Source organism: Rattus rattus, chromosome 1 (assembly GCF_011064425.1).
Source record: "Rattus rattus isolate New Zealand chromosome 1, Rrattus_CSIRO_v1, whole genome shotgun sequence".
Classification (NCBI taxonomy): domain Eukaryota; kingdom Metazoa; phylum Chordata; class Mammalia; order Rodentia; family Muridae; genus Rattus; species Rattus rattus.
In genome coordinates, this window is record NC_046154.1 from 122,497,557 (window position 1) to 122,512,672 (window position 15,116).

Genomic DNA, 15,116 nt, shown 5'->3' on the forward strand with positions numbered 1-15,116 from the left:
ACCTCAGCACTTAAATTCCTCCCCATAGTGTTAATTATCCTCATTGTCAGGATGAGCTAGCTTCTTCCACAGTTCAAAAAGCCACTGGTGTGGTGTATCTTAAATAGAAAGAGATCAGCAAGGTCCCTGGGTTGAGTTTCCAAAACTGAGGCAGGCATGCATGGGGATCACATAGCAACTGGGGAGTCGGCTTGCCTTGGGCACTTAACATAGATGCATTTAGCCAAGTTAGTCAGCCACCACCATCACCACCTGCATCAAACTGCCTATGGATCGCTTTGCTTTAATCAACAAGAGACAGGTTTTGTGTTTCTTTGCAATGTACCATTTCCATTCAGAAACTTTTAGAGATGTGTCCTGAAACAGAGAACCAGTCTGCTCTGGTCTAATTTAGCAGTGCATTTGCAGTAAGTTAAACTGGCTCCTCTCGATGAACTATTTGAGAGAATTTGCTATTTACCTCCTATGCCTGTACATTTTTGGGCATTCATGTGGATAAAGCGAATGAATCATAGAAAGGGACGTACACAGTGAGGAAAAGCTTACATGACCCATCCGTCAAACAAAACAGTGGGAAACTGCAAACTATCCTCATAGCAACCAGCTTCTCCTTGTCTTGAGCTGCATAAAGAGACCCTCCAAACAATAACTGAAGCCTCTCTGTACTCTCTTAGTTGAATGCTGCTTCTTCTGACTGTGTATGCATAACATGTGCTTGTATTTTGCTCCTAATAAAATTTCCTGCTGTGTTGCTGCCTATGTACATCATTTCCAGTCTTTTGAACAAAGAACCAAGAATCTGGAAATACCTAAGCAGCTCCTCAGCATATGTAACAAACTAGATTGAGCATGCCGAGGAACTGAAATTATATCCACTTCCTTTGTAATCAAGGAGCTGCTCTCTGAAACAGAGTAGCACTGCTTTTCGACGGTGTTGGGAGGAAATAACCCTGAGAAAGGAAGTACACTGAAGCCAGGAGAAAGAGAATATAGACATTGACATTCTTGAAGAAGTTTCCAAATGGAATCTCACTCCCATTTTAAATGTGCTAAGAAAGCACTGTGTATTTTCATCCTCAAAGCAGAGGTTATGGCAAAGAAACTGTGGTTGAATTCCATGTTGACTTCACAGCTATGGGGCTGCTTTAGTATATGAATGAAACTTTTATTTGAAATTTTATTTTTCTCAGGAGTCTTTTATGTTTGTATTGTTAAATATAATCACCATATATGTAATAACAAAAGGAATTACAGCCAATGAAAAGGAGGCTTATCTAAAGTTTTTAATATCCATGCCATTCAGTGTCATAATCATTCCATGTCTGTTGAATCTATCACATGCATTTGATATCTTAGCATCACCATTTTTTGTTATAGATGCACATAAGCCAATGTCATTGCCAGCTACAAGCAACATATGGCAATAAAGATTGGGGCAGCACACCTCAAAATGACATAAAATATCTCCCAGGAACTCCATGAACGTTAGAATTTCACATTGATAGCTCATTATATTTCTAAGAAGGCAACTGGGTCATTGGGGGTTTGTGGTTTGTCTTATCATTCTCAATGTTTAAGAAAGGTTTCAAGGAGTTGAAGGGACTTGCAACCCCATAACAACAACAATACCAAGCAAACAGAACTTGCGGGGATCAAACCAATACCCAAAGAGTACACATGGACAGACCCATGGCTCCAGCTGCACATGTAGCAGAGGATGGCCTTTTTGGGCACCAATGGGAGGAGAAGCCTTTGGTCCTTCCAAGGCTGGACCCTCCAGTGTAGGGGAATGTCAGGGCAGGAAGAGAGGTAGTTGGGGAGGGGGAACACCCTCATAGTAGAAGGGAGAGGGGAGATGGGATAGGGAGCTTATGAACGGGAAACTGAGAAAAGGAATAACATTTCAAGTGTAAATAAAAAATCTAATCTGTATTTTTATGAGATAGGCATGGTATCTTCAAGCAGAATTGCTATTGAATGAGAACAATTTGGCTACAGAGAATGGAAGATTATCAATTTGGTGAACAGGTTATGTTTTTATTCAGCCTTCTAACATTCCAAGTACACAACCTTTTTATCTGCTTTTTCCATGCATGCATAATAAAAATAACAATGTTCTGCTAATATTCCTGTCTCTGCCTTTATCTAGGCACCTTCTTCAAAGTATTCTGGTCATGTGTCATGAAGGCATCCCTTCCTTATCTAATTTTGAGCCATGATTTAATAGTGCATGTACCTTTTATTATTATATTTGCCTATTGTTTATAGAATTAGTTCTTTGAGAGGTAATTTTTTTCCATCTTTATTTCCTCACATCTGCAATGAATGAATGAATGAATGAATGAATATGAGAGTTACACAATAGTCTACTTCACTGCCTACTGAACATTCTGTTCCACTTTACACTTCCTGGAAAATATATTGTAGAAGTTCCTCATCCAAACCTTTAGCTTTTTTCTAACCCGAAATCAATAGAATAATATCAGTAGAAACAGAAAGATGTCTAAAGAGCTGTTCCAAAATAGAACAAAGAAAAGAACACAACATTGCAAACTCTGAGACTAACAGGAATAAAAGTGTCTAAGATGGCATTAATCAGAAAGATAGGTAGCTCTCTGGTGAGGTTGAAAACTAAGCCTGGAGTCAGCTCTTGGGTTACACCATGGTTCTGACACTGAGTGGCCATGTGCCATTAACCTCTTTTACATCTGTGTATCCTACATAAATTTATTGTTTATATTTGATATTTCTCATAAAGCTTCCTAGTTGAATAAGCAAGTATGTACAATAAATGCTGTCTCTTATTTTTATTTTATGTATTATATGACAATTACTATTTCTTTCTTTTTTTCTTTTTTTTTTCGGAGCTGGGGACCGAACCCAGGGCCTTGCGCTTGCTAGGCAAGCGCTCTACCACTGAGCTAAATCCCCAACCCTCAATTACTATTTCTTTAATTTACATTTCAAATGTTATTCCCTTTCCTAGTTTCCTGGCCATAAGCTCCCTAACCCATTCCCCTCCCCTTCTTTGATAAAGGTGTTCCCCCTCCATAATCACCCCCCTTCCCACAGCTCTGACATTTCCCTACACTGGGGGTACAGCCTTGGCAGGACCAAGGGCTTTTCCTTCCATTGGTGTCCAACAAGGGCATCCTCTGCTACATAACTGGAGCCATGGGTACTCTTTAGGTAGTGCTTTAGTCTCTTGGAGTTCTGGTTGGTTGCTATTATTGTTCTTATGGGGTTACAAGCCCCCTCAGCTCCTTCAATTCTTTCTCAAACTCCTCAGATGCAGATCCCGTTCTCGGTTCAATGGCTTGCTGCTAGCATTCACCTCTGTATTTGTAATACTGTGGCTGAGCCTTTCAGAAGACAACTGTATCAGGCTCCTGTCAGCATGCACTACTTAGCTTCATCAATATTATCTAGTGTTGGTGGCTGTATATATATGGGCTATATATACATGTGGGGCAGGTTCTGAATGATCATTCATTCAGTCTCTACTCCAAAGTTTATCTCAATATCCCCTCCTGTGAATATATTTGTTCCCCTTTTAAGAAGGACTCAAGCGTCTGCACATTGGTCATCTTTCTTCTTGAGCTTCATTTGGTCTGTGGATTGGGTAATTCAACCTTTTGAGGTAATATCTACTTATCAGTGAGTACAAACCATGTGTGTCTTTTTGTGATTGGGTTACCTTACTCAGGATGATATTTTCTAGTTCCATCCATTTGCGTATGAATTTCAGGAAGTTATCGTTTTAGATAGCTGAGTAGTACTCCATTGTATAGATGTGACACAATTTCTGAATCCATTTCTCTGCTGAAGGGCATCTGGGTTCTTTCCAGCTTCTGGCTATTATAAATAAGGCTTCTATAAAGATAGTGGAACATGTGTCTTTGTTGTATGTTGGAGTATTTTTTGGGTATATGCTTAAGAGAAGTATAGCAGGATTCTCAAGTAGTGTAATGTCCAACTTTCTGAGGAATCTCCAGACTGATTTCCAAAGTGGTTGTACCAGTTTGCGATCCCATTCTCCACATCCTTCCTAGAATCTGTTGTCACCTGAGTTTTTGATCTTAGCCATTATGACTGGTGTGAGGTGGAATCTTAGGGTTGTTTTGATGTGCATTTCCCTGATGAATAAGGATGTTGAACATTTCTTTAGATATTTCTCAACCATTCAATATTCCTCAACTGAGAATTCTTTGTTTAGCTCTGTATATCATTTTTAATAGAGTTATTTGCCTCTCTGGAGTATAACTTCTTGAGTTCTTTGTATATTTTGGATATAAGCCCTCTACCAGATGGAGTGTTGGTAAAGATCTTTTCCCAATCTGTTGGTTGCTTTTTTAGCTTAATGACTGTGTCCTTTGCCTTACAAAAGCTTTGCAGTTTTATGAGGTCCCCTTTGTTGATTCTTAATCTTAGAGTATAAGCCATTGGTGATCAGGAAATTTTCCCCACTGCCCATGTGTTCAAGACTCTTCCCCACTTTTTCTTCTATTAGTTTGAGTGTATCTGGTTTGACATGGAGTTCCTTGATCCACTTGGACTTAAACTTTGTACAGGGCAAAAAGAATGAGTCAATTTGCATTCTTCTACATGCTGAACTCCAGGTGACCCAGCACCATTTGTTGAAAATACTATCTTTTTTCCACTGGATGGTTTTAGCTCCTTTGTCAAATAGCAATTAACCATAGGTATATGGTTTCATTTCTGGGTCTTCAATTCTATTCCACTGATTTACCTCCTTGTCTCTGTACCAATATCATACAGTTTTTATCACTATTGCTCTGTAACACTGCTTGAGACCAAGGATGGTGATTTCCACAGAAGTCCTTTTATTGTTAAGGATAGTTTGCACTATCCTGTTTTTTGGTTTTTTTTTTTTTTGTTTTTTTGTTTTTTTTTTTTTCCAAATGAATTTGCAAATTGCTCTTTCTAATTCTATGAAGAATTGAGTTGTAATTTTGATGGGGATTGCATTGAATTTGTAGATCGATTTTGGCAAAATGGCCATTTTTACTATATTAATCCTGCCAATCCATGAACATGGGAGACCTTTCCATCTTCTGAGATCGTCTTCAAATTCTTTCTTCAGAGGAGTGTCATTTCCATAATTTTTTTCTCAGCCTCTTTATCCTTTAAGTAGCGGAAGACTGCTAATTTGTTTGAGTTAATTTTATACCCAGCCACTTTGCTGAAGTTATTTATCAGGCTTAGTAGTTCTCTGGTCAAAGTTTTGGGGACACTTAAGTATACTATCCTATCATCTACAAATTGTGATATTTTGACTTTTTTCTTTCCAATTTGTATTTTTTGATCTCCTTTTGTTGTCTGATTGCTCCTGTTAGGGCTTTGAGTACCTTATTGAATAAGTAGGGAGAGAGTAGACAGCCTTGTCTAGTCCCTGATTTTAGTGGGATTGCTTCAAGTTTCTCTCCATTTAGTTTGAAGTTGTCTAGTTTGCTTTATATTGCTTTTACTATGTTTAGGTATGGGTCTTAAATTCCTGATCTTTCCAGGACTTTTATCATGAAGAGGTGTTGAATTTAGTCAAATGCCTTTTCAGCATCTAATGAAATGATCATGTGGGTTTTTTTTTTCTTTGAGTTTGTTTACATAGTGTATTACATTGATGGAACCATCCCTGTATACCTGAGATGAATCCTACTTGAACATGATGGATGATTGTTTTGATGTGTTCTTGGATTCAGTTTACAAGAATTTTATTGAGTATTTCTGCATTGATATTCATAAGGGAAATTGGTCTGAAGTTCTCTTTCTTTGTTGAATCTTTGTGTCATTTAGATATAAGCATAATTGTGGCTTCATAGAAGGTATTGGGTAGTGCTCTGTCTGTTTCTATTTTGTGTAAGAGTTTGGACAGTATTGGTTTGAGGTCCTCTAAGAAGGTCTGATAGAATTCTGCACTAAACCCATCTGCTCCTCGGCTCTTTCATTGGGAGACTTTTAATTACTGCTGCTATTTCTTTAGGAGTTATGGTGTTATTTAGATGGTTTATTTGTTCCTGATTTAATTTTGGTACTTGGTATTTGTCTAGATAATTGTCCATTTCTCCATATATTCCAGTTTTGTTGAATATAGGCTTTTGTAGTAGGATCTTATGATTTTTTTTTAAATTTCTTCAGATTCTGTTGTTGTGTCTCCCATTTCATTTCTGATTTTGTTAATTTGGATACACTCTCTGTGACCTCTGGTTAGTCTGGCTAAGGGTTTCTCTATCTTGTTGATTTTCTCAAAGAACCACCTCCTGATTTTGTCGATTCTTTAAATAGTTCTTTGTGCTTCTGCTTGGTTGATTTCAGCCCTGTATTTGATTATTTCCTGCCTTCTACTCCTCTTGGGTGTATTTGCTTCTTTTTTTCTAGAGCTTTTAGGTGTGCTGTCAAGCTGCTAACATATGCTCTCTCCTGTTTCTTTTTGCAGGCACTCAGAGCTATGAGTTTTCCTCTTAGTACCACTTTCATTGTGTCCCATAAGTTTGGGAATGTTGTATCGTCGTTTTCATTAAACTCTAAGAAGTCTTTCATTTCTTTCGTTATTTCTTCCTTAACCAAGTTGTCACTGAGTACAGCATTGTTCAACTTCGATGTATATATGGGCTTTCTGCCATTATTGTTGTTATTGAAGACCAGTCTTAGTATGTGATGATCTGATAAGATGCATGGGATTATTTCTATCTTCCTGTATCTGCTGAGGACTGTTTTGTGACCAATTATATGGTCAGTTTTAGAGAAGGTACCATGAGGTGCAAAAGAAAAAGGTATATTCTTTTGTTTTAGGATGAAATGTTCTATAAATATCTATTAAATCCATTTGGCTCATAACTTTTGTTAGTTTCTTTATGTCTTTGTTTAATTTCTGTTTCCATGGTCTCTCCATTGAAGAAGGTGGGGGTGTTGAAGTCTCTCACTATTATTTTGTGGGGTGCAATGTGTGCTTTGAGCTTTAGTAAGGTTTCTTTTATGAATGTAGAATGTTGCAGCTTAGATATTTAGGATCAAAATTCATCTTCTGCTTGGAGTAGAATAGTTGATCTTAGTTGTGCTCTCAGGTGTGTAGACACTCCTGGTGACTGGCTTTTGACTCTTGGTACAGGCAGAAACAGGAAGGGTCCTGTGCCTGACTTCTCTTATATCTCTATGTCCAGAGGGCACACAGGGCACTAGGCAGGTTCCTCTTGGGTCAGGAATGTGGACAGAAGTAGTTGCCTCCTCTGAACTTTCAGGATTGTCTGTACTTCTGAGGATTACTTCTTTCATTGACTTTAAGTTTATCCACATGAATATCCAAGGTGTATTTGTGTGCCATAAAGTGATTTATTCATAATACACATTAAATAAAAACTTTAGCTTAAGTTGTAATGTATATATATATATATATATATATATATTATAGGTATGATTGACTTCATCAACTATCTTTCATACAGCCATGGGAATGTGGCTGAAAATGAAAGAAAACTCTAAATGTCTCTGGAAGCTTTTGCATTACAAGACTCTCATACACTTTGGTTCTATCTGGATGAAAGAAGTTTTTTTTAAGTCAAATTCTTCTATGGATAACTTCTTAGGCTTAATTTTTTAAAGTGATGACAAAAAATAGTATATGTGCACTGTGTGGATGCAAAAACAGAACCTAGGTCCTTGCAAAAGCAGTGGGTGACCTTAAATGCTGAGTCAGCATTCCAGCCTCTAAACACAGCATATTTAAGAGATGTCCTTACCCTTTATTTTAGTTATGTTCTTCAATTACAGCAAATATCAATGAGGCAATCAATAAACCCACTGCTTGCTTAATATATACTACAAAATTGTCTGACATATACCTTGGGACCTTCGGAGCTAAAGTTGTCATATCATCTTTTTATGAGACTCTTATTAAAAAATGGAATAACAGTTACTATGTAAATTTGTTGCCAAGAGAGTACCAGAACAAAAAGGTCCACTTTCTTACCCAACACCATTGTCTCTTAGAAATGTCTCTGGGCAAATCAAATATCACTTTCATTTAATGTTTAATATGTATTCCTGAATTTGGAGAAAAACATTTGAACACATAGTAATAATTTTAAAACAGAATACTTTCTGTCATGTATTTTTCTCACAAAATCTTATTTGATGTATCAATTAGTGTAGGTAGTGTTAAATAAATTGCTACTCAGTATGAAGTTAAGGAGTGCTGTATCATTGTTTGAAGATGTAATAGACATCTATAACTATTTGATTTCAACCTATCGGATCCTGAATCAGTCAGTTGAAAGACATTAAAGCTAAAGCTGATACTACACTGTTCCTGGGTTCAAACCTGCACTGCCTTGTAGCTTTCCATATAAACATCAATTTGTGTCTTTCATAATAAGAAGACAAATAAGACTAGTGAGCTCAATCGGTGGTAAGAGCACTTTCTGCTTTTACGAAGAATATGGGTCAGTTCCCAACATCTGCATTGTGCCTCACAATCATCTCTAAATCCAGTACCAGGGGCTCCAATGCCCTCTTCTTGCTTTGCACATATGTATTGTACATATGTAGAAGCATACTAATACATATTAAAGAAAAGGAAAGTAATCTAAAAAATAATTACTGTCAGCCATATTGGTACACAGCTTTAATTCTAGCACTTAGAAAGCAGGAACGAGTGGATTTCTAAGAGTCTGAAGCTGCCTGGTCTACAAAGTAAGTTCTAGACTAGCCACAAGGACATAGAGAGACCTTATCTGAAAATTAATAATAGTAGTAATAAATAAATAATAAATAATAAAGAAAGAAAAAAAAGAAGAAAGGATGAAGAGGTGGGGAAAGGAAAAAGAAAATGAGAAGAAGAAGAAGAAGAAGAAGAAGAAGAAGAAGAAGAAGAAGAAGAAGAAGAAGAAGAAGAAGAAGAAGAAGAAGAAGAAGAAGAAGAAAAAGAGATGTCCCATGGGATGGTAGATTCTGAACAGTTTACCAAATTCCATTTCTTCAATGTCGTTCTGAAAATCCAAATCAATAACCAACCATCTTCAATAGCTGTAGGCTATCTGTTAATTCTCAATTAATTTTCTATCCATTGTTCCTCAAGGAAGGTTAAATAATTAGTGGCCAGATAATAATTGTGTTATCATATCAGCTTCCAAATTTATACATAAATATTAATTATAAACCTAATAGTACTAACTCTCTAGAAATGATCTCAAAACAATCCCATGGTTTTCTTTACACTGTTAACAGATAGTGCAAATTCAGGAATACTATAAGTAGATTCCATAGGTCAATGGTCAGTGGTTGAGCTAACTTTTCTCCACATGGCCTCTGCTTTTTTGCACAGTCCTAGTTTTAATCCTTTATGTTCACAACTAAGTTATTTTGTAGGTACCAAGTGTAGACATTCTCTGAATTCGCTGCATATAAATTGTCATTTAAACAATTTCAATCTTTTTACTCTAATGTTTTTTACTTTCATTATTTCTTACAGAGGCAAATGAGAATGGTGTCCTTTAGATGTGCACTGACATTAACAGACATTACCATTCACTGTAGCTCAGATGAAATTTAAAAGTTCCAAGAAGCATAGAAATAGAGGAAGCAGAAATTTGTCATTCTAGAAGATCCTGAGGAAAGTGGAAAAAACTCCTTGCTGAGAAAAGTTGATTATTATTGATATCAGATTAGGGAGTACAAGCCTAGGTTTAAAAAAACAGCATTTTTGAGCAAAATTAGCACACTCTTCATTAATCAAAGATATACAGGATAAGGAGAGAGCAAGTTTGGTGGTCTGGAGTACAGGAGAAATTATTCTGCATAGAGAAAAAGAAATATCCATAAAGAAGGCCAAAGAAAAGATGGAGTATATGACTACTTCAAATAAAGTAATGGTAGTAATGCTAACTAACCTCAAGAACACATATTATGAAAATTATAATGAAAATCAGCTGCAGCATTGTTCATCAAGGGACTAACAATGGCCAGTGAGACTGCTTTTGGTGGTGTATTTTTTGTTTTCCTTGCTTGTGTGTTTGTTTGTTTTCAGAGTACAGAAGCCAGATTGCAATAGCTTGAATCTGTAATGGTAGATAAGAGGGGGCACCTCAAATAGTAAGAAACTTTTGCAAGAAGTTTTACTAAGATAGAGGAAATAAGAAGAGGTTGTGTTAGATATGAGTACACTCTATTACTTCATGGTGATGTTCAATGAAGCACACAGAGAAACAGCTTCTGCCTTAAAGCTTTCAGCGTTTATTTAGAAGCTTAGGAGTTATCATGTTAAGATCTGAGACCACTGGCTTAGGGTGGTCCATGAATCTTAAAATGGAGATGCACAAAAATTACATCATAAGTACTGATGTAATAGCTGGGTACAAAGTGAGAAAACTTTTGTTGAGGTTTCCTTTCCATCTTACCAGATACTGTATCTATTATTCGTGTCTTTATTATTTATGCACTTTGCAACCTGATCATATCCCCTTCCTCTTCTTGTCTCAGGATCCTCCTGACATCCTATTCCCCATCCCCGACTCCTTTTCACCTCAGAACAAGGGAGGCTCTCCATGGGTATCAACACATCCTGGCACACCAAGTTCCTGCAGGACTAAATGCATGATCTCCCACTGAAGGCAGACAAGGCGTCCCACCTAGGAGAAACGGATGCAATGGCAGGCAACAGAGTGAGAGTTAACTTCTCCAATTTTCCGGGAGAGAAAGACCAAGCTGTATTTAGGTTATATATGTTTAGGGGGCCTAGGTAAAGAACAAGCATTCTAATTGGTTGGTGGTTCAGTCTAAGTGAGTCCTCAGGGGCTTAAGTTAGTTTACTCTAGGTCTTTTTGCTGTGTCCTTGATCCCTCCAGCTCCCTCAATCCATCCCAAACTCTTCCACAAGACTGCCTGAGCTCCTGCTAATGTTTGGTTGAGGTTCTCTGCATCTCTCCTGTCTGCAGGCATGGCTGAGTATCATTAAAAGTGTCTGGGGTTGGTTCTCTCCCATGGGATGGTCAAATTTTGTCTCAAATATTTTATAGGTGGTTTGGTATCCTTCCTCCACTAGAAGTCCTATATAGCTACAGGGGGGTTAACCACTTCCATCTCTATAGTTCCTGCTGCTAGGGTCAACCCGTAGACTCTCAGGAGCCTCTCCTGTTCCAGATCTCCAAATTGTCCCAGAGATTCCTTCATACCAATTTCCATTTTTTTCCCAGTCCTCTCTCCCTCAGCTCTCCACACCCCTGCCCTGTACTCCTATTCTCTCCACACCATTTCCCACCCAATTTCCTCTCTCCCTCCACTTCTGATGTCTTTTCTATTTCCCCCTCTGAGTGATAATCAAACATCTACCCTGCAGCCCTCATTACTTAGTTGTTTTTGAGTCTGTGGATTATAAAATGATTGTCCTATACTTTGCTAATATCCACTTATAAGTGAAATATGCCATGCCTATCTTTCTAGGTCTGGTTTACCTCACTCAGCACGATGTTTTCTAAGTGTATCCATTCTTCTTCAAATTTCATGATACCTTTAAAAAATTGCCGATTAGTATTTCTTTGTGTAAATATGCCACATTTTCTTTATTCATTTACCTTCGATGAATATGAAGTCACTCTCCCAATCTCATTTGATTAATTTTGATTGAAAATTTATTTTATTATATACAGAATGTCTTTACAAGCTTGCTTCTTGGGTCCTTTTGCTTGGAAAACAATTTTCCAGCCTTCTCTTCTGAAGTTGTATGTATCTTTGTCACTGGGATAAGTTTCTTTTGTGCAGCAGAATGATAGATCCTGTTTTTCCATCCATTCTTTTCTCTTGTATCTTTTATTGGGGAATTGTATCTATAGATTTTGAAAAATATTAATCTTCAATTATTGTTAATTCCTGTTATTTTGATGATGTGGGGGTAGTGTGTGTGTGTGTGTGTGTGTGTGTGTGTGTGTGTGTGTGTGTGTGTGTTTCACTTTTCTTGTTTTTGCTGATGTGGAGTTATTTGCTTTGAGTGTTTTCTTGGATATAATTATTCTCCTCATGTTGGATTTTTTCACCTAGTATCTTCTGTAGGGATGGATTTATGTATAGATATTGTTTAAATTTGTCTGTCCTAGAAAATCTTTTTTTTTCCTCTGTTGTGGTTGACAGTTTTGCTTGGTATAGGCTGGACTGACATCTGTGGACTCTTAGAGTCTGCAAGGCGTCTGCCCAAGTCATTCTGGCTTTTAGAGTCTGTGTTGAGAAGTTGATATAATTCTGATAGCTCTTGCTTTATACTTTACTTGCATTGTTCCCTTGCTGCTTTTAATACCTTCCTTTGTTCTGTATATTCAGTGTTTTGATTACTATGTGGCGGGTTGGTTTTCTTTTCTGGTCCAATCTACTTGGTGTTCTACAAGTTTCTTGCATGTTTACAGACATCTCCTTCTTTAGGTTGGGGAAATTTTTTCCTATGACTTTGTTGAAAATATTTTCTGGGTCTTGGAGCTGAGAGTCTTCTCCTTCTATTCTCATTATCCTTAGTTTTGGTCTTTTTTTTTTTTTTTTTTTTTTTTGTACCAGATTTCTTGTATTTTTGTGTCATGAACAGTTTAGATTTAACACTTTTTGACTGATATATTGATTTAAAAATTATATCTTCTATGCCTGAGATTCTTTCTTACATCTTTTGTATACTGTTAGTTATGCGTCTGTAGTTCCTGTTAGCTTACCTAGGCTTCCATCTCCAGGATTCCCTCAACTTGTGTCTATACAATAAAGCATGCTGTTCACCTTGTTGTCTGTGACCTAAATGTTCCTATTGTCTCATAGCCTTCCTCCAGAAGGCAGTCAAAGCCATGGGCTGGACTACAGAGCTCAAGGGACCACATGTAGCCCCATGTAGTTCACCTCTGCTGGCTGTGCTCCAGGTGGTTCCTGAGTTTGATCCACTTAGTGGCTATGAGCTCTGAAGCACAATGCCGTCTGGGAACACATAAGCAGGTTCACAAATAAGCAGGCTTTGAAGTTTAAAATCTTGCCACAAAAATCTTCTTAGTGATAAAACTTCCATGAAAGAGTTGATAAAGACTGATGGGAGAGCTGGGCGGCGAGCAAGATGGCTCAGACTCAAGGCACCCAGAGGAAAGTCTGTTACTACTATGACGGGGACATTGGAAACTACTGTTATGGACAAGGGCACTCAATTAAGCCTCACCAAATCTGCATGACTCGCAATTTGTTGCTCAACTGTGATCTCTACTGGAAATCTATCGTCCTTAAAAAGCCAATGCCAAGGCTATGACCAAATACCACAGTGATGACTACATTAAATTCTTGCATTCTATTTGCCCAGATAGTTTGTCTGAATACATCAAGTAGATGGAGAGATTCAATGTGGATAAGGACTATCCAGTATTTGGTGGCTTTTTGAGAGTTCTGTTAGTTTTCCACAGGTGGCTCTGCTGTAAGTGCTGTGAAACTCAAAAAGCAGCAGAACAACATCAGTGTGAACTGGGCTGGGGGCCTGCACTATGCAAAGAAGTCTGAAGCATCCAGCTTCTGTGACATCAATGATATCATCTTTGCCATCCTGGGACTGCAGAGGTATCACCAGAGGGTGCCGTATATTGACATAGACATTCACCATGGTAAGGCATGGAAGAGGGCTTCTATACTACAGACCAGGTCATGACTATGTCCTTTCATAAATACACAGAATATTTCCCAGGAATTTGGAACCTACTAAATATTGGGGTTGTCAAAGACAAGTACTACGCCATTAACTACCAACTGCGAGATTGGTGACATGTCATATAAAGCCATCTTCAAGCCAGTCATACCCAAAGTAATGGAGATGTTCCAGGTTAGTGCAGTGGTCCTAAAGTGTGGCTCAGATTCCCTGTTTGGGGATCAATTAGGTTGCTTCAATCTGACCATTAAAGTGCCTGCCAATGACTAGTGTGAATACTTTGGACCAGATTTCAAGCTTCACATCAGCTCTTCCAATATAACCCTAATAAATGCCTGGAGGAGATCTAGCAGCGGCTCTTTGAGAACTTGAGAATTCTGCCCTAGGCCCCTGGGGTCCAAATGCAGGCCATAACTGAAGATGCCACTTCAGACAAGAGTGGTGATGGGGATAAGGAAGACCCTGACAAACAAATGTCCATGTGCTCCTCTGACAAACGCATTGCCTGTGATGAAGAACTCTGCCTCAGATGAAGAGGGAGAAGGTGGTTACAAGAACTCTTCTAACTTCAAAAAAGTCAAAGAAGTCAAAAGAGAGGATGAGAAAGAAAAAGAGAAGAGATAAAAGAAGTCACAGAAGAGGATAAAACCAAAGAGGAGAAGCCAGAAGGCAAAGGGGTCAAAGAAGAGGTCAAGTTGGCCCGAGCAAGGTCTGCAACTCCAATTCTCCCCAAGTCCTTCACTTTCGCTCAATTTCTCAGATTTTATATTTCTATTTCTCTGTGTTTTTATGTAAAATGCATTAAATATAATATTCTCAGGGTCTAGATAGGAACCAGGGCCAGGACCCAGGGCAATGGTGCTGGGAGAATTCTTCCCAGAGCTCCCTTGTTCATCCTGCCCCAGATCTTAGTTTTGAACCACAAAGAGTCCGAGTGAAAAGAAAACAACCAGAAGACAAAATCCTGAATTGCCAAGTGCCTGCTTAGGAGTCTGTTAAGATGCCCTTGTTTAGCTTTTTGGAAGAGGTGACTGGATCTTCTGGGACCCATTTCAGGCTTGGTTAATACCAGCCATTTTAAGATTGGTTCTGTTTATACCTTCCCATCCATCCTGGGCAATCAGAAAAACTTAACATTGCTCTGTCTTCCCCCAGTTCTGTAGGTGGAGGTTGTTAGCCTAGCTTCCTTTTTGAGATATTTTCATTTTGTGATACTCTTTGTAATAAAACAGCACATTTCTATTTAAAAAAATGAGTCAATAACCTGAAAAACAGGTTTTCTTTCTTCTGTTTTTTTTTTTTGGTTCTTTTTGTTGGAGCTGGGGACCGAACCCAGAGCCTTGCGCTTCCTAGGCAAGCGCTCTACCCCTGAGCTAAATCCCCCACCCCCTTTCTTCTGTTTTAAGGTGAAAGTTTTATCCTCACTAAATTCTTTTGATTGCAACTTTAAAAAATAAGC

General features: G+C 38.1%; 1 protein-coding gene and 1 pseudogene across 2 annotated transcripts in view; both read left to right on the forward strand.

The window, feature by feature from the left end:
- Nkain3 (sodium/potassium transporting ATPase interacting 3) overlaps window positions 1-15,116 on the forward strand; it is a 614,865-nt gene that overhangs the window by 207,811 nt on the left and 391,938 nt on the right. The window lies entirely within an intron of this gene.
- On the forward strand, window positions 13,044-14,035 carry LOC116902963 (annotated as a pseudogene).